The 20,963-nt window shown below is 37.5% G+C and overlaps 1 long non-coding RNA gene across 2 annotated transcripts; it reads right to left on the bottom strand.

Annotated features, from left to right (window-relative positions):
- Positions 1-1,486: 1,486 nt before the first annotated feature.
- On the bottom strand, positions 1,487-17,770 carry LOC144378410 (uncharacterized). 2 transcript variants are annotated; one of them, XR_013440065.1, is made up of 2 exons: positions 17,558-17,770; positions 1,487-1,654 (listed from the first exon to the last, which is right to left on the bottom strand). It is a non-coding gene; the product is annotated as an uncharacterized LOC144378410 (long non-coding RNA). The 2 variants fall into 2 exon arrangements; XR_013440064.1 differs by lacking the exon at positions 1,487-1,654 and adding an exon at positions 15,182-15,684.
- Positions 17,771-20,963: the final 3,193 nt, after the last annotated feature.

A 20,963-nucleotide genomic window follows, 5' to 3' on the forward strand; every position in this document is an offset into this window, starting at 1 on the left:
TATAGATATAGATATAATTTTTTTCCAGAATCACTGCAGTCCAAATATCAGTTAAATTTTAGGGTGAATCAAGGTCTATAGAAACCCCATATAGAGGCTTACTATTAAGTTTCATCCTAATATGGCTTATTGTAATTAAGTTTTAAAATTTTATTACAAATGATGTGATATGGAAGGTACCTCAGAGTTCATTTTGAGCAATTCTTCATTTTATATCAGGCCAAGACGCGGTATTTTCCCATTGCACTATGTAGCTAGCCCCCTTACATCATTTTTAGGAACAAGAGGGAGATTAATCATTTAGTAACATCCTGTATAATTTAATGGTTTTCAAGGCAGCTGACTGAGAAGTTATTTCATGTTTTCAGGCTACAGAGATTGGGTGCCACAATTCCAAACCTGTCATCTCAGGAACTGCTATTAAAGTGGATATGTTTATCAAAGGGCAGAGCTTGTTGACAGCTTGCCTGATTGAATACTTCTTGGAAGTGAACTATTCATGTGGGAGAATCATCACATTGTTCAGTAATACAATTACCTTTTTGCAAACCTAGCGCTGTTTCCTCTGATGAAAATTAGGCTGCCCTCCTCACTCTCACCTGCCCTGCCCAATCTCCTTCTTAAATGCTGACTCTCAATGTGATTTCATCATGAAGGTACAGAGGAGTAGCTTTTGGTTTTCATGCTGCAAAGAAATTGTAATAAGACACCCTGCTGTTGTTACTAAATTCGTGCCACTCAAAGGTGACAACTTGTCTTCTGTTTTGAATCACTGTACTCATTCTCTCCAACAATGTCACATTTAAAAAGTAAGTCAAAGGAGGAGAGAGAATCCATTCACCTGTTTATCTAATAAGAGTTAATCATTGTAACAAATGCTAGACAAACAGGCATTCATTAGTTGGTGGAGGGGACTCTCTTTGCAATTCCAAACTTACAAAATCAATAAAGAAATTAATTTGGGGTATTTCTAAGGGATTCCTATTTTTTAAATGTATGTGTTCACTGAACCTCTGTTCTGCCTTTGGAATCTCACATATACACATGTTATGGACAGTTGTAAATTATAGTTGTAAATTATACCCAGAATACTGAAAGTAAAGGAGTTGGGAAATGAGCTTCTCAGGCTTCCAGCCCTGTGATATTGGGCAGAGTATAAAAGAAGGAGGAAATAAATGCTGATTGTTTATGTATGCAAATATATTGTATATACAAATAGTCATATATATATATATATAAAACGTATATAAATAATGTATTCACCCCATCTCATCCCCCACACACCTGATAAGATAAGCCGAGGTTGTCCTTGTGCTGCTTATCAACTGTACAGTCTGAGGCCATACCATCTTCCCTAGAAATGGTCTTGATGCTGTTTTGTAAAAGGTCACCCCTGGCTTTCTTCACCAACCCTCTCTGTGTTGTCACAGTTATTCAGCAAAGCATAGTTCAAACAAACAAACAAACAAAGATAAAACTGAGCCAGTTAAGCCTGGAGATTCAATTTCTCATTTATTAGATGAAGAAGGCTCTTTTCCTAAGACTTTTTCGAGAGCAGCCAGCTGGCTGGCATTTTCTAAGCCAGTTCCAGCCTGTGCTCTTGTGTTTGCAGCGGAGTCGTCTGTTATTTGGCAACATTTCTTGATTATTCAACCTAAAGGGAAACAAAGAGAAACCACAGTCACATCCCTGGTGAACATACTTCCTAGTCTGTTTCCTGAGTACTTATTAAGCAAGAGAAACTTTACACACATGGATATCATTTAAAAATATGCAATGATATTATCCATATTTTACTAAAAAACAAAGGAGGAAAGGAAGAAAATTAAATACCTTGAAAAACTCTACCTCCAATATAACTGTTGTTGACCTATTTGTGCTAGTCCCTCACTCTACCTGCATTTATATGTCACCACAGGGTTTCAGCAGCTACAGGATGGTAGTTCCTTGTCCTTTAGTCCATCACAATAATTTCTATTTCTAAAAATGAAAGGTTGATCTAAATTTTTAAAAGTCCTTTTCAGGACTTGTTAGCTAATTTTAAACATGAATTTGACTACTAAAACTTTATATCCAAAATAAAAAATTCAAACAAGCAAAAAGAGAAATGAGGTAAGTTAATTTGGTGTCACATAGGTACAATTTTAAGAGCTGAATATCAAAATTACTAGTATTGAATTTTATTGTCTACCTGAACCCACCAACCATGCTTTAAAGTAGAATAAAATGTGGTTTGGCTGCAGATCTCACTGCCCTGGGAAGTGATCCTCAAAGGTCTTGGTTCCTGCCCTAGCTCCACTCATTATAACTGTATTCAGTGTGACTCAAACTCCATTCTGACCTCAGAGGGCAAATGTTTCATCTTTTGAGCTGAGAAAATAGCAACTCTGTGTCCATCAACTGACTTGATTCTTCCCACAGCTAGGATCTAAGTCAACCTAGAATGGGCCAGCAACAGCAACATCCGACCTTGTCACCAATCTATCAATACTGTTTACTGAACAACTGTACTTAAGGACCAAATCAACTCCATCAAAGGGGTCAATGATTATGATATATGTTTAAAAAAGAATTTGCCTTAAAATGACATTATCTGGAAGTCATTAAAGAATCAGTCTTAGTCTCCTATTCTGAATTTTCTCAATGACTCAGCCCTAATGTAAATATCTCCACATAACTATAAGTAACTGTATGTATCTCTGAGATTTAACAGCATACTATTTCTGTACCATAATTGTTGTGGATCTACTTATCATCATTATGCATCAAGAACAAGAACTATCTTGTCCTTTTTCTTCCATTACAGAAATGTGTCCACAATCCCTAGTTATAGTTACTCAATGTATCTTATAAGCAAAAATCTCAACAAATGAAAATATATATTTTAATTGCTTATTTTCTAACATCTGAAATGCGCATTTTAATGATCCGAATATTGTTTCCTATTCATTAATGTCAACATATGCCCTAATATGGCATCAAGAAGAAATACGTTAAGTAAGTTTCAAGATTTTTTAATTTAGAAATTTTACTTCAACATGTATCATAATTGTTAACCTCCTTTGTTCCAAATATGAACTTAAGCAAGTGACATTTACCTCCAGTTCTCAAGGAAATATCTTTGCTTGAATGTTTAAGGTCTGAAATGTCATTTACTAATAAGATTTGAATACCCATTATTTAATTTCCCACCAGGAGTGCTGCCCCTACAGTTGCTAATTATCTCTTCTGTGCATGTCCTCTTCCTCCTAGTAAACACTCGATTCCTCAAGGACAGGGGTAACATTTCATTCTCAGGGTCTCACAAGACTGACATATTAAATGTATGTTGTTGATTTGCTATATCTTATAAACCATCCTGGTTTAAAACTAACCTCAATAAAATAATGGTAATTAGATCAGCTCAGTGATTATAACCTACATCAAAAACAAGGTGGTGAAATGTTGCTCTATCTTCTCTGGAAAAAAAAATAACAGAAGAGGTAGCATAAAAATTTGAGGATAGCCAGTAATCACACCTGTAATCCTAGCAGCTTGGGAGGCTGAGGCAGAAGGATCACAAGTTCATATCCATCCTCAGCAATTTAACAAGGCTCTAAGCAACTCAGCAAGACCCTGTCTCTAAATAAAAAAAATTTCTTTAAAGGCTAGGGATGTGGCTCAATGATTAAGTACCTCTGGGTTCAATTCCTGGCATAAAAAATACTAAAAAAAATTTTGAGGACAAATATTACAGCATATGAAACAGCACTCATACAGCATTACTAAGGTCATCCACTTGCGTGAAACTAATAGTAAAAGTTCCCAAATTTAAGGTGACATTTTTGCAATGCCAAGTTTATTTTTAAATCCCCAAAATGGGTATTAACTGCCCAATTGTATACATAAAGAATTCATTCTGGTGTACAATGTAAATTACTTTTCCATAAAAGTATTACATAAGGCAGGGGAGATCAATCAATCATTTAGACCAAAATTTAGAGAAAAAGAGAGTCAGAATGTAGTAGTTGTAGTTCACCTTTCAACCAGAAGGAAATGTAAGGATCCTTTTCTCTAAGAGCCCAGTTAGATCTATGATAAACAGAATAATGACCTCCCCCTGACTATCACCAAATAGGTCTCATACCCCATTCACTGGAATCCGTGTGTGTATTATTTCACAGGGCAAAAGACATTGTTGAAGATGTGATTAAATCAGGAGTCTTGAGGTGAGGAGATTATCCTGGATCACCCACGTGGGTCCAATGTAATCACAACAGTCCTTCGAATCAAAGAGGAAGACAAACAACGTAAGAGTCTAAGAAGGAGATGCAATAGTAGAAACAGAGTGACACAGAGAGAGAAAGACTTGACTGGCCATTGCTGGCTTTGAAGATGCAAGAAGACACCACTGAAGAAATGAGAACAGCCTCCAGAAGTGGGAAGATGCAAGGAGTGGATTCCGCCCTAGAGTTTCATTCTTAAATGGAACACAGCCCTGACTCACCCTGATCTTAGCCCAGTGAGATCTATTCCAAACTTCTGACCTCCGGGGCTGGAAGATAATAAATTTGCATTGTCTTAAGTCATTATATTTGTGGTAATTTGTTAATCAGCAATAAAAATCTAGTACAAGATCACTGAGCTTTTAAAACGGAGGTCCAAAAATGATACAATCTCATCATGCTCATCACAGTCAAGAACTACTTCCCCCACCCCCACAGATCTAACGCACCATTCATGTCTGAAAAGGTCAATGTGGAAGGAAGGAGAAAGAAAGGAAGTAGCAATCTAATTTGGCAGGTTCACACAAATACTCAGGTTTCTCAATATTCAAGGCTTATAAAGATTTTGTAGAAATGGGTCAGTGATAGGAGAAATGTCATACATTTTAAATTTAAATAAAAAGGTTTCTAAAAATGTACCAGAAATGAATGAAGGGTACAGACAAATAGCCCTGCTCTTTAGATCTGAGCATTGCAAATAGTGAACCATGATCTCTTTAGGGGAATGTTTCAAGTTTTATTCATTTTTCCACACCCATGACCCAGGACAGTAAGTAACATAAAGTAGGCATTAAATAAGAATTTTTGCATAAATAAATGTAGGCTCTGGATAAGAAGGTTCTAGAGAAGGAGATGTTACTACAAAACAAAAGTTCATTTATTTATTCATTCATTCATCCAACAAATATTTACCAAGTGTTTTTTTTTTTTTGTCATGTGATTTTCTTAACAGTTGTTAAGAAAAAAATATAGGCCATGTTATAAGGTTTCATAAATTTATTTAGCCATGAAGTGCTGTCTGATCTTTAGGCATCTTTGAACATCCCTATTCTATTTCCATTACCATTTCATTGTGTAAGGTTCTACTTTTTCAAGAAAATGAATTATTTCAGGCCAAGATTTTCTTCTTTCTCACCTTTGACAATGGAGCTAAATTATTTTCAATAGTATTTTTTTCAAACTCTATTAAAAAGAAAAAAAAAAGGAAAAGGAAAGTAGGTTTGGTAGCACATGCCTGTAATCCCAGCTACTTGGGAAGCTAAAACAGGAGCATTGCATAAACAAAGCCAACTTGGACAACTTAGCAAGACCCTGCCTCAAAATACAAAACCAAAAGTGTTGGAGAGTAGTTAGTACAGTGGTAGAGTGCTCCTGGGTATAATCCCCAGTACCAGGAAATAAAAGAAAAAAACAAGGTCCCCTGTCTAGAAGCAGTTAATTCCCTAAGGAAATCCCCCACCTTTAGCTCCAGTGTTTCCCTTAATCCCAAGAGAATGATTCTAGTTGAAAAAGTCCCAGGAATACTGAGAGTGGTTGCTCCAAGTACAAAGAGAAAACTGAAAGTACTTCAAACCGATGAAAGAAGTGTGTCTGAGCTTTATTGACCATCATGGATGGGAATAGCTGAGCTGGAAGACTTATTCCCATAGGCCCCCAATAAAGCAGAGACCTAGTCATACGCCCAAGGAACCCCCAGCAGAGTGAGTAGCTGCGGAGGACACATGTTCAGTGGGTGAACCCTGATGATCCAGGCCTTGGCCAAGAGTCCCAAGAGATTAACTTATTCCCTGCTTTAATAAATACTGTACCCAATATGAGCCCTAGAGACACAAAGGCTCTAATTTACTTCTGGTCTTTGCAATTTGTAAAGAGACAAACAGAAACTGGGATTTGGTTGATGGTTTACTCATTCTTTCTTTGCCCTGGCAGCACTGTTTGGCCAATACTCAGGGCTGGCAATTGCAGATCTTCACTGCCTGGGGAGAAATGAAGTTGCTTATAGTATCTAGTGATTTTGGCTAGACTACATTCAGAGGAATTTCTTAAATTAGAAATAGTCTGGAATTTCAGCCTGAGGAAATATGATGAAGTGGACACAATGTTTTTGAAGGTCCCCATGCCTCTTCTTGGCTGGCTCCCCTGTCCTCCCTTGCCCAGCCTGAAGGCTCTCTATATCATACTCCTGTGTCATGTCTTGCTTCCAAGGGCATCCCTACTTCAGAGTGGGCTCCATTAACTCCAACTGACTCGGAAATGCTCTGACCAACAACTGTGCAGCCTAAGGTGCTCCTCCTAAGGAGCCAGACCCTTTACCCTGCAGTGTGTGGGGATCTTTGCCTAAGCCTGGAGAAACACAGCTTAGGGCACTAAATTCTCACCAAAGGGGATTTTCAACCAGCAGGAATTATTTGAAATTTGATAATGGGCACCTCCCTGGAAGTCTTGTTCATGTAAATATAAAATTCCAAGAATCAGATGGCATCAGAACAAGCAGACATTAGATGAGTACTAGAAGATTCTCTATTGACTTGCAAATGAACAAGGTGTTGGAAGAAGAGTGAAATTGTATTATGCCGCATGCTGCTCTAGTGGGGTTTTGTTGATTTCTTTTTTCTGCACATCAGGTTCAATTTTTGGAAGACTCTACCAGCACACTGAAGGTGCATCATGCTTCTGTAAAGTTAATATTTTCTTGCTTACAAAGATGTTCTTCTTTTGCCCTTGGAATGCAGTCTAACAGCTCTGCCAAGGGTATATTTTTAGTCTCCTTTAGAGACTTCAGTAATCTCTATACCAGAACTACCAGTTTTTTATACAAATTACATACGTTTTTTTTGAAAGGAAAAAAACCTGGTTTTTAAAAAGATGCAAACTACGTAAATTCTACTACTGCTACACATGAGATTATGCTGATCAAGACTTACAAGTTAAATTCAATTTAGGAAACAATTTCTATAATATGAACAGTATTATCTTCCTTGTAACTATTAGAATGGGAATAGTGTATGAGACCCAGGTTGATTCTCCAAACCTTGGGAAGAGGTTCATTAGAAAGACAGGGTTATTTAGGTGGATGGTTTGTCAATATGTCTAAAGTGGTACATACAGCAATTTGTTTTATGACTACCAGCTCTGAAGAGGCTATTTTAAAACCACAACTGGGGAAAGATAAAAACATGGACTGCAATCACTGTGGCTGTTGCTTGTCATTTTAGATCTATTCTTTCGTTGGTTGCCACTAGCAACAAGAAAATTAAGCTAAAGGAATTTTAATCAAATAAATACTGCATTGTACCTACTGGTCATAGCTTCTGGTGCATTGAAAAGTAGGCAAGTTCAGTAGAAATCAGTAATCTGAAATATGAATTTTACAGATAAAACTTTTAAAAAAATCTTAAAGCAACAGTCATCAATCATAAAGATATGGTTGTTGGAGCTATAAAAAATAACCTCTATTGAGCTCATGAGCATCTTTCTACTCTGAAGCATGTGGAACAGTGAGATTCACTTCTCTAGATCCCATAAACAGAGGCATTGGTAAAATTAAAGATCTAGCATTTCAACCAGAAATTGATCTAAGCTCAACAATGTTAATCATATTCCTGGAGGCTTTGGTTGTTTGAACATAGTGAAAATAAAGGGAACCTGATAAAAAACCAAACCTTAATAGAAAAAACTTAATACCACAATAATGATGTAACTGAAACAATCACTGTGTCAGGCAGTGTTTTAAATGTTTGAATATCTTGACCTATTCAGTCCTCATGTGTCTATAGATATGATTGAGGATTAATCTTTTTTCTTTTCTCTCCTCTTTGGGGAGAAGGAAACTCAACTGTGTTAAGAATTTGGCCCAAAGTCAGACCCCAATGCATGACAACAGAGTGTGAAGCTTGGTTTGTGCAACTTTAAAGACCTTCCTCTTTTCATCCTGTCATACTAGTCCTCTGAATATGCAAACACCCTGGTATTTATAGTATCTTGCATTCTAAGGTCAAAGAGGGCCTCCTATGTGCTAGGCACTTTACATAATTTCTCCAAAAGCACACTGTAACCTTGTGAAGTATGTACTTAGAATATTGACATTTAAACCCATTAAGGGACTTCAATCAAAATTACAAAAATACTAGGTGGCAAGGTTGGTATTTAAATCCAGATCTTTCTGACTCAAACACAAGTTCACTCTGCTCTCCCATCCCACCTCTTACAGAGTCTTAAGGTGATGCTGGTACTGGTGGACTGAACAAAGATCATCTTCGGTGAAACTTTCTTATTAAATGTGGTTAGGTTTCAGAGAATAACATTTAACATATGGTATGGTCAAATCTGTATACCTCAAAAATTACTAGGTAGCAGAGTTTTCCAGTATTTCTAGTTTTCACTGGAGACCAAGATTCTCCACTAAAATAAATGTTTTGTCTTCTAATTGTGTGAAAAAAAAAGATAATGCACAATGAACAAAACAATGTGTGATGGTACACACCTGTAATCCCAGCAGCTGGGAAGGCTGAGGCAGGAGGAGGATTGAGAGTTCAAAGCCAGCCTCTGCACTTAGCAAGGCCCTAAGTAACTCAATGAGACCCTGTCTTTAAATAAAATATTATAAAAAGGACTGAAGACATGGCTCAGTGGTTGAGCACCCCAGGTTCAATTCCCAGTGCCCCCCAAAAAAGTCATGATCAAATTGTATAAAAATAAAATTTTATTGCTTCTGTATACCTTATCTAAACTTTTATTTAGTCTTACAAATGCCACTTAAGAAAAGGAACAAAACAAAAAAGTTCAAATGAGAACTAACAACCAAAGTTCATTGATCAAATTGCCATTTTCTATATATTAATTATAACTTTTCTCTTTCTTCTAGCTTTATTGAGGTATAGTTGACAAATAGAAATCGTTTATTTAAAAATCTCCACTATTAGCAAGTTTCAAATATACGTATGGTAATAGGAACTATGGTTGCTATGGTATAATTAGATCTCCAGAGCTTATTCAATCTATGTACCCTTAACCAACATTCCACAATGTGCATGCCACTTGCAAATTCTAGCAGCATGTTAAACTGAAACAAGAACAGTAGAACACTCCTGGATACCTGGTACCAAGGGAAAACCCAGAACTAAAGATCCCACATCTTAGATGGAATATATGTGGGTTTTCATTTTGCAGAGAACCAGCAGACCTAATGTTAGTGAGAAATCAGGCAGAGGTTCTTGTGGAGTGTTATTGTCCAAACTGTATTGTTATATTGTGTGCATGTACTAATATGTAAAAACATTATATGCAACTATAGTGCACCAATAAAAATATGTGGAGAAAAAAAAGGAAGCATAAGAAAGTGGTGAGCCACTTCCCTGCCTTGAACAAGTCAGTTTATGCTAATATTTTAAATTTCAAAATACTGTTAAAAATAATACAAGCCTCACAACACCATTTGTACACAAAAGAAAAATAATATCAGCAAGTTCCCTCACATGACCAGGTGCTTGCTAAAAAGACATGATGACCTTGTGAGGTATTCTGCCCCTCAGACCCATGATCCTCACAGTTGATACTCAGCTTCTTTCCTGACCCTTGGCTTTGTTACATTTCTCTGTTACTGTTCTTCAATTTTGTTGACTTCTGCTCTTAGCTTCATTTCCTTCCTTCTAGTTATTTTCAGTTTGCATTGCATTTCCTTGATTCTTAAGATGGAACCTTAGATCGCTGTTTATAGATCTTCCTTCTTTCCTCACATAATCATTTAAAGATTTAAATTTCCCTATTAAATGCTGCTTTTGCTGCATTCCCATAAATGTTGATTGCTATTTTGTTATCCTTCCATTTGAAATATTTTCTACTTTTTCCAGTACTTCTTTGATTCCTGAGTTATTTATAAATCTGTTTCATTTCCAAAACAGGCTTCCCTAGATATGTCACTGTTATTGATACATAATTTAATTCCTTGTGGTTAGGAGAAAAAAAACTATGAATTTAATCTTCTCAAATTTATTGAGGTTTGTTTTGTAGCCTAGCACAAAAAGTACCAAGCACATTTTCAAAGAACATGCATTTTACTGTAGGATGTAGCTTTCTATGAATAACAGTCAGGTCATGATAGCTGAGAGTGTTGCTAAAATCCTGTGTCCTTACTGATTCCCTTGTCTGTTTACTCTGTTGATTAGTAACACAGAGATATTTAAATCTCCAGATATGATAGTGGAATTATTTATTTAACCTTAAATCCTCTCAATTTTGCTTCATGCATTTGGATGCTCTGTTGTTGGGCATATGGGCTCTTATTATTATTATGACTTCCTGTTGAATGAATCCTTTTATCATGATGAAACACCTCTTTTTATCTCTAATAATGTTCTTTGTTTTGAAGCATATTTTATCAAACATTAATATAGTTTCTCTAGCATTCCTTTTATGTTTACTATTTGCATGGTATATCTTTCTGTATCTTTATTTTTATAGGTAACTCGTGGACAATACATATTGGGTCTTGCTTTTTAAAATCCATTTGCACTTTCTGTGTTTGCCACATTGTCTGGCAGAACTTTCAGAGATGAAATATTCTCTGTCTTCACTATCCAATATGATAGCCACCATTCACACATGACCATTGAGTACCTGAACTGTGTCGTACAAGCAAGGAACTGTGTTTTAAATCAGATTTAGATTAAATTAATTTAAATTCAAGTAGCTACATGTGGCCATTGCAGCCATATTAGGTTACATGAGTTTAGTTCATTCACACTTAATGTAATTGTTAATATGGCTGGATATAGGTAGAATATAATAACAAATATGTATTTGGTCTTTGTTCCTGATTCCTGACACAGAGTTCCAAAATTTGGGAACTCTTCTAAATGGTAACGTTTTCTCTGTGTGCTAAGATGACTTCAGGTGAGGAGGAGGCTCCAGATAGCTTCAGGATGGGGGCTGGTCACCCGGAAAATCAACCATTTGATTAGAGGTTTGGAAATTTCAGCTTCATCCAGCCTCCTTCGGTCTCCAGTAAACAGAGAGAAGCTGGAGAGTGAGCTCAGTTATCAATGGCCAACAACATAATCAATCATGACTATGTAATTAAACTATTATGAAAATTCCTGAACAATAGCATTCAAGAGAGCTTCAGGTTGATGAACACATGGATGTGCTATAACCACACTCCCACAGCCCACCCACTCTACCTTGTCATTTGCATCCTTCCCATTTGGAAGATGCTGAGTTGTATCCTTTGCAATAAACCAGCAGTTGTGTGTGTGTGCTTTCTTGAGTTCTGCAAGTCATTCCAGCAAATTATTGAACCTGAGGAGGGGGATCATGGGAACCCCTGAATTTTGAATTGGTTGAGAAGTGTAGGTAGCTTGGGGACCCTACTTGCAACTGGTAAACAAAATGGGGGCAGACTTGTGGGACTAAGCCCTTTAATTTATGGGATCTGGCACTAACTCACATAGTTAATGTAGGAACGAATTGCTGTGCCTTGTTAATACAGAAGAATGGAAAATTGGTAGCTGTTGGAAAAGACAACACAACAGATCTATTCTTTTGATTATTTTCTGTTTTGTGCCCCCACTAGAATGATTTCTATTGATCTATCTCCACGTGGTCCAATATTTTGAGTTCTAAGGGCAGGGGTTGTGGCTCAGCAGTAGATCACTGGACTAGCATGTGCAAGGCCCTGAGTTCGATCCTCAGCACCACATAAAAATAAATAAATAAAATAAAGGTATTGTGTCCAATTACAATGAAAAATAATAAATATTTAAAAAATGAGATCTAACTTCACTGCATATACTGTTCCTCTCCCCCATCATTTCAAGCATATTATTCACCTTTCAAGGACTAATTCAGCAAGTTTCAACTCTGCAAAGAATTTCCTGAATTCCCCGAATAGACTTACCATTTCTTTTCGCTCCCTGTAAGAAGCATGCTCACCTGTCCAAATCCAAAGAGTAGACTAAGAGACACAAGAAGAATTTTACTTTCAAAATTAAATACTACATTTTGAAAATGGACTACCACCGCTGGACTTTCTATTCCTCTCATTGCTCCTACTATATTTATGTATTTATTTCTCTTGGTACCTCTAACCTCTTTATTATGTTCTAGCCCTGTTTCTTCCTCCTAATTGCTTATGACTTATTTATCTTTAATCTCTTCTCCTAATGCTGTGATCTGTTCTATTACTGTGATTGATTCTTTTCTTTGGGATTTTTTTTTTTTTTAAATCTCATGACAAGATCCATTAGAAGTAAAAGCAGTTCCTGGAGTAACTGGACAGATGTTAATAATTGTATTCTCCAAATTCATCTAACTGAAAAGTTCCAAAAGAAACCCCTCCAGGAAAACCCCTAACAACAGCACATCCTTTGTCAAGCCAGTGCCTTGTTGCTATTAGATGGAATTGAAATCCACATCAACGGAAATAATTTCATCAGCTAAAGGGATTCTGAATTCCAGCACAGAAGAATTGATGGTTCTCCCTGAGAGGTTGCAAAATTGGCAGCAAAGTATTCGGTGTTCACTAGAATGACAAAACAACCAATTGACAATGAATCAAAATGCATTCTGCTGTCATATATACCTAATTTTAATTAATTAATTAATTTTAAAAAACCAAACTGTTGATACTTACTTCACTTGTTCCTGGAACAAATTTCCTACCCCATTTGAACACAGAGCAGATGTAATAGAACACAGGCTGTGAAGTAAAACAGACCTGGGTTTGAAACTCAGGTCTTCTGCTGACTAGCCATGTGGCTTTGAAGATAGTCCTTAATCTCTTTGCTGCTACTTTATTCATAAAACATGAATGATATTTAATTTGTGCCATTGTTATAAGTACTTAAAATCATACACTAACAGCACTTGGCAAATAAATTTTGCATTGAATAAGCAAAACCCATTAAATAAGTATTATCCTTAGTATTTTTATTTTAGCATACCTCTAGTGAAGTTCACTGGAGATAATTTAGCATATATTAAGGTTGATTTGGGTGACTCTCCTTGACAATATTGCCCAAATTAAAAAGTTTCCAAAGTTTTATTTATTCTGTCTAATCCTAGGACTTATAAGTCAACATATAGGAAGGTAATTTCCGACCAATAAAAATTTTCCAGAACCATATTGCCACAGGAGAAAAGGGTGTAATTTACTAAGCACTGAGCATGATCTGGGCACTCTGTGCTAAGTACTCGCCATGCATTGACTTATGTAATCTTTACGACAGCCTTTTTAAGGCAGGGGCTATTGCCAATGAAGAAAACAAAGCCTCTGAGAGACTAAACAACATACCTAAACCCATACAGCAAAGCTAGGACTCACAAGCACATCTTTGGAGCCCTAGCCCTTTTTTTCCACCTCAGTATGGTTTCCCAGATATCCCAATCCTCTGTTGTTCTCTGGTCCTCCCACTACCTCACTTGGGGGCCAATTCAGTGTTTGTACCTGCTAAAGCCAAGCTAATGTGGCCTGGGGAGAAAAGTATCTTGACATTTGGAAGCCATGCCATTTTAAAGGTGCTGAAAGTTAAGGTTTCTTTTCTTTCTTTCCTTTTCTAAGGAGGGGAGAGGGAATGAGGATCTCACTGTGTGGCCAACACTGAGATAGAGATCGTAGGCACTAATAATCCTCCCACCTCAGCCTCCCAAGTACCTGGGACGAAATGATTCAATACTGTGCCTGGCTAAAGTTTCTAATAAACAGGGAACGCTCAACGTTGGTAGACATTCACAGTCCAGGAACTAGGTTTAACTTTCATTTCCAAACACTTGCTGGGGTCCTCAGTAACACTCACGATACAGTTCTGACCAGTGTTCCCTGCCTCTTTTTAACCACTGAAGAGACTAGAGCCAGCTTCTATCCACAGACCTCATCCCCACAAAGAGCAAATCATCCTCAGAGCTACTAAGGGAACATGTTCTCTGTTTCTTCATCAGAATTCCATTTATTTGCTTGGGCTTAATGAATGAGAAACATCAGGATTAAAGTGAAGAACATTCGGTATTGATATCCATCACAGACATCACTTTTTTTTTTGTACCAGGAATTGAACCCAGGGGTGCTTAATCCCTGAGCCCTGTTCACAGTTCTTTTTATTTTTTATACAAAAACAGGGTCTTGCTGAGCTGTTAGGGTGCTGAAAGCCTTGCTAAATTGCTGAGGCTAGCTATGAGCTTGCAGTCCTCCTGCCTCAGCCTCCTGGGCCACCAAGCTTACAGGTGTACACACCTCACCACAGATCACAGTCTTGAATGTTTTTGGAACAAGGAATCAGCATTCTAATCTGAGGACTTCTGAACTGAATCAAAACATTGGTCTGTGGTCTTTATTAAAGATAAATACAAATATCACTTCTAAGAGACATGTGGCTAACAGAACTATCAAAACAAAAATGTTCCAACTGTGCTTTATTGGTCAAGAAAGTTATGTTGATTTAATTCCTAAATTTTTGAGATGGAGTTTTAAGTTTCAAGCTTTAATAACCTTTCCTCAGAAATTAGTACTTTTCCTGGAAAATGATCATTTGCAATTAGTCAAGGATATTGGAGAGTCAGTAATTCTAACAGAATTCCTCTTGTTATAAATCAAATTGCCCTTAAAATCCTAAATAGCACAGAAGCAATATTTTTGTGCATATATATCTATATGTACCTGTGTGTTTATGTATGTGTATATATGCATGCATGTGTATGTGTACATATGAATATCTATCAATTTGTATGCATACGCATGTGTGTATACATAAATGCATGTGTTTATGTATGTGTATATGTGTATATATATATATATATATATATATATATATATATATATATGGGGGCCTGTATAATTATGTGTGCATATGTGCATTTATGTATATGTGTCCATGTGTGTTAGTCAAATCTGTGTTGCTGTGACCAAAATACCCACCAAGAACAACTTAGAGGAAGAAAAGTTTATTTTGGCTCATGTTTCAGAAGTCTGGCCCATGATTGGCCCAGTACATTGCTCTGGGCCCAAGATGAGGTAGAACATCATGGCAGAAGCATTTGGTGGAAGAGTGCTACTTCATTCATGGCAGTCAGGAAGCAAGGTTCAGGAGAAAGATGAATCTTTGCAGGGCACACCTCCAGTGACCTACCTCCTCCAATCATCCCCCATCTGTTTCCCATTACCACCCACTTAGTTCATTCAAATGGGCATGGACTGATTAGGATACAGTTTTCACAACGTAATCACTTCACCTCCAAACATTATGCAACACAGAAACTTTTGGGGACACTTTATATCCAAACCATGATATTCTGTTCTGGCCTCCAAAAGCTCATGCCCATTTCACAATGCAAAATACATTTACTCCAAGAGACCCACAGTCTTAACAGTCTCAGCACTGCCCAAATGTTCAGATCGAAATCTTCACCTGAGATTCTTGGCTGTGAGTACCTATAAAGATCAAGAACAATATATTTGATACACACGCGTGCACGCGCACACACACACACACACACACACACACACACACATACACACAAACACAGTGTCAAAGAGTGAACAGTTCCATTCCAAAAGGGAGGAATGGGGGTATAGAAAGAAGAAATGGATGGTGGCGCTACAAATTGGTGCAGCCAACCTGGAAAGCAATATGGTGATTCCTTAGAAAACTTGGAATGGAACCACCATTTGACCCAGCTATCCCACTCCTTGGTATATACCCAAAGGACTTAAAAACAGCATACTACAGCGACACAGCCACATCAATGTTCATAGCAGCAGAATTCACAATAGCTAAACTGTGAAACCAACCCAGATGCCCTTCAATAGATGAATGGATAAAGAAACTGTGGTATATATTCACAACTGAGTATCACTCAGCAACAAAAGAGAACGAAATTATGGTGTTTGCAGGTAAATGGAGTTGGAGAATATAATGCTAAATGAAATAAGCTAGTCCCCCAAACAAAGGGTGAATGTTTTCTCTGATAAGTGATGCTAGTCCACAATGGAGGGGGGGGGGCATGGGATGAGTGGAGGAATTTTGGATAGTGAAAAGGGGAGGCAGGGAGGGGGCATGAGGGTAGAAAAGATGGTAGAATGAGATGGTCATCATTACCCTAGGTACATGTATGATTGCATGAATGGTATGACCCTACTTTGGGTACAACCAGAGAAGTGAAAAATTTTGCCCCAATTGTGTACAATGAATTGGAGAACATCCTGCTGTCATGTATAGCTGATTAGAATATATAAATATATAAATTTAAAAAAAAAGAAAGAAGAAATGGGGTCAAAACAAGACCAAAACCCAGCTGTGAAAATAGGTCCTGTAACTCTGTGTGCAGCATCTAGGACACATGGTGGTGAGACGTTCTCCCCAGGTGGTTGGGCAGTCTTACCCATTTGGCCTTGCCAGTTCTAGTGCACATGGGCTCTCTTTTAGCCTTGCTTTCTCCATAGGCTGCTAGCAGCTTTTTACAGAGACAGTCCGTGTTACTGACATCTCTAAATTTCTGGAGGCTCCATTCCAACTTTGGCTTTACCTTCACAACTTCACACATCACCTTCTCAGGTGCAGCCAGATGAGATTCTGATGCTGCTATGCTTTGTCTGACTTCCCAGGCCTTCCATTTCATTGGAAGCCTCCATAACACCCTAACTCCAGCATACTGGAATTCCTGCAGAACCATCATCACATAGTTGAGGCCAAGATCTTTCTCCAGCTTGTGCAGTAGCTGAGACCCATGGAATCACGGCTGCAAGTACCCTCTGGATGCCTAGGCAGCTAAGCTTCGTGAAACAACTTCCTAGGCAGCCCCCCCCCCCCCCGGGGAAACAAGGTGCCACAATCTGTTCTAACAGGAAAATTTCTTCCTATATCCTTAAGCCTACAATATATCCAAACCATACCATTCTGTTCTGGTGTGGTCTTGCAAATTTCTGACATGCCCTCAAACCATGCAACCTATTGTCTCTGTTTGAAGTAGCCAGCCTGTCGTTAGTGACTCTAATCTCTTTAACAATCACACCTCTGTTGGCCCATGTTTTACCTGCACATTTCAGGTCAAACTTGCAAGTTTTTAAAATTCTTCAGCTCTGCTTTCTGCTCCCAATTCTCACAGTGCACCTGGATAATAGCTGCTGGCAAATCCATGCCACTGGCTGAATGTGGTGCTGCCTTGAAATTTCCTCTGCCAGAATAATTAGTCCTGAATTCTGCCTCACACAAAGTCTCAGCATATTAGCAAAATGTACACAAGTTCTTTGCCAGAAGATAACATGAGTGGCCTCTAGTTCAATTCCAAATAGAATTCTTATTCACCTCTGAAGCCTCATGAGCACGACCTTCATTGATTGTATTCTGATCTTCTGAGCGTTCACCAAAATCACCCATTATTCTCTGCTTACAACATTTTCAGACTTCTCCAGCTTGCATCTCCAAACTTTTCCAAACTCCTCCCACAATCCATTTCCAAAGGCTCCAGAACCACATGGTAAGATTAGTCATAGCAACAACCCCACTCCCGGATACCAATTTCTGTTAGTCACCTTTTCAGTACTGTGACCAAAACTCCTGACAAAAACAACTTAGAGAAGGAAAGTTTATTTTGGCTAATGGTTTCAAAGGTTTAGTTAATGGTCAGCCAAGTCCATTACTCTGGGCCCAAGTGAGGCAGAACAACATGATGCAAGGGTATGATGAAAAAAGACAGAGGGAGAACAGAGAAAGTGGCAACAGGGAAGATGAACCCCTCCAGAGTATGTTGAACCCCAATGCAAAGAAAAGGGGCCACCAACTCCAACTTTAAATCAAATTAAGGCCAGCTTGTATTTGTGTACACAAAGAGAGCTGATCAGCGACTGTCTGCCCTAACACGGGCCAGAGACCAGCACTCCAGCTTTCCAGGAACAAGGTTTTATAGCACAAAAAGTTGCAAAGGGAGTGTCTTAAGGATTTACAGATAACAGGATTTTTACAAGCATAATACAAAGGCAAATAGTAGGTTGATGATCTACATGGCTTAACATTTCAAGGTAGGGAATAAATTTAGATCTTAACACCATAATTTATGAGGCAGCACTAAGGTTTCAGGGAGGGTTGTTATCTGGTCAGGGAAAGCCAGGCATGGGTGAGTTCAAGGCATGGGCAGGCATTCCAAACAAGTTTAGAAATCACAGTGATTTATATCACAACAGAAATTAACTTTTCATGACTTTGTGACAAGGTGGCTCCCAATCTTGAGACGGAATTGGCTGGGTTCATCAGTGCATACTTTCAGTGACCCTCCTCCTCAGCCATGCCCCACCTGCCTATAGACACCACCCAGCCAATCAAACTAGGATGGACTCATGAGAACACAGTTCTTACAATCCAGTCATTTCATCTATGAACATTTCTGCATTAACACAGGAGCTTTTAGAGGACACGTCACATCCAAACCATATGTGAAAGTGTCTGTGCACACATATTGGTGAACATGTATGTATGGTTGTGTATGGAATTGTGCATATTTCTGTGTGTATGTATGAGTATATATATATATATACATTTGTATTATATATATATTTACATATGTATATACATATGTGTATATATATATACATTTGTATTATATATATATTTGTGTGTGTGTGTATCCAAGTTATACATGAGTACATATGTGTGTATGTGTTCTCTAGGAACTTTAGTAAGTATTCAGAAAATGTTGCTGCACACTGGGTATCTAGGAAATTAGAATTTCCTACCAATTACATAATATGTGGACTCTTGAATCTGTCTCTCTAGGTCTAATACAAACTCCACCTTTTATTAGTATCTGATGCAAGATATGTTCTGTGCCTCAGTTTCTCATTTGTTAAGTACGGATTATAGGGCTGGGGTTGTACCTCAGTGGTAGAGCACTTGCCTAGCATGAGTGAGGCACTGGGTTTGATCCCAAGCACTACATAAAAAAACTAAATAAAATAAATTTATTGTGTCCATCTATAACTAAAAATATTTTTAAAAACATAGATTACATTATACAAACTGGTATGAGGACTAAATAAAATACATTATTTAGTAAAGTGACTAATACATTAATAAATATTCTATATAATCTGCACTGTTTTTAAAGTTTGCAAATGTAATGTTCCTGGTAAGTTTGAATTTAGTAGTTTCGAGTTGTTTGAAGTTTGTTTTTTGTTGTTTTGTTTTGTTTTTGCATTTATATTCTCCTTGGGTTTATTTTCATAATTCTCAAAAATGTCTTCACTTCATGAGACAAACACTATGTGATTGAGTGCTGATTTTCTGAATGTATAGAGTAATGCTTAAAATTTTGAACTCAGTCCTGAGTTCAACTTGCCCCAACCACCTCTCAATTCTAATACATCTGACACTCAGATCCATCTCAGAAGGTTATGTTTCTTTCTCTCCCTAAGAAGTTACTACTAAGCCAATAACATTTTGGTGGTTGTTTTTTGAGGCTTTGGTTGGTTGCTTTTTCTTTTCTTTTTTTTTTTGCCTTGTTTAATTTTATTTTTATATTTTTATAATCTATAATGTCTTAATATTTAGAAAACATAGTAATATATGTAAGTGAAAACGATTTACTTAAATTCCTTAAATCATTGTTTCATCATTTATAAATTACTTTATTTATACACGTATTTATTGCTCCCACCCCATGGAAAAACCCACTTGTTTATTTGGTTAAACAAAAATAAAACAAGTTGCATAGAAACAATTTTAAGTCCAAAGAGACACCAACTTTGTTTTAAGGTTGTAGAAGCATCTCGTTTCTACCTTCTCCAGCCTTCTCTGTGGACCACAGCAGCACATTCAGAAGTCTGTTAGCTAACACAGGAGTTTTTGACTACTTTCCCATTGGTACTTCACCTGCTCATTGCTGTCATGCCTATGGCCTGCAATATTAACATTTAAGATTTAAAAGTAAAAGTCAAAAGAGGAAAGTGGGGGCAGGGGGAGGGGGGCAAAGAAAAATCCACTATTGCCTAACAGTTTTGAAAAAAATCTTTATTTCCCCACCTGAAATAATGGGATCAGCATTACCAAAGCCAAGGCCATTTAAAAAGTGCCAGGAAGCAGTTGGCACTCCAAGTGGGCTGACAGTCTGCTTTCTGCAGCCAGGGAAGTTATTCTGGTGGCACATATTTCTTCTGTCAGTTTGCCTGGAACAAATAATAAAAAAATTAGAGGTTTGACTTGTTCATTATGACTGACATCAGGCATAAGGCCTGTATCAGAGTCCCCTAATCCTGCATTTATTTTTCTTAAAATAAAATGCAATTAAGTCACATATTCTGTACATAAAATTAAAGCATTTTGCTGATCAAGCATGAGAACTAATGGACCATATTAGACAAAAACTATTAAAAAATACTAACAACTCTCCCACTCAAACTATACCTACCATGTTTGTTGACCTACTATCCCACCTCACCACCCCCCTCACAAAAAAAAAAAAAAAAAAAAGAATTCAGAGGTGAATTCCTGGAAATCATCTGTGGAAACAGTCCTTATGGAAGTGACTTCTAGATTGACATCTGGAGGATCAGCAGGAGTGAGCCAGGTAAGCACAGGGGAGAGAGACCTGCAGGCACGGATGCAAGATGTGCCAAGTCCTGACACTGAGAAAGAGCTCCCTGTACAGGAGACTAACAAGTGTTATTAATTAAGGTTTACTATATTGACAGATCATGCTGCACATTTGAACATAAGTGAT

Source organism: Ictidomys tridecemlineatus, chromosome 6 (genome assembly GCF_052094955.1).
Source record: "Ictidomys tridecemlineatus isolate mIctTri1 chromosome 6, mIctTri1.hap1, whole genome shotgun sequence".
NCBI lineage: Eukaryota > Metazoa > Chordata > Mammalia > Rodentia > Sciuridae > Ictidomys > Ictidomys tridecemlineatus.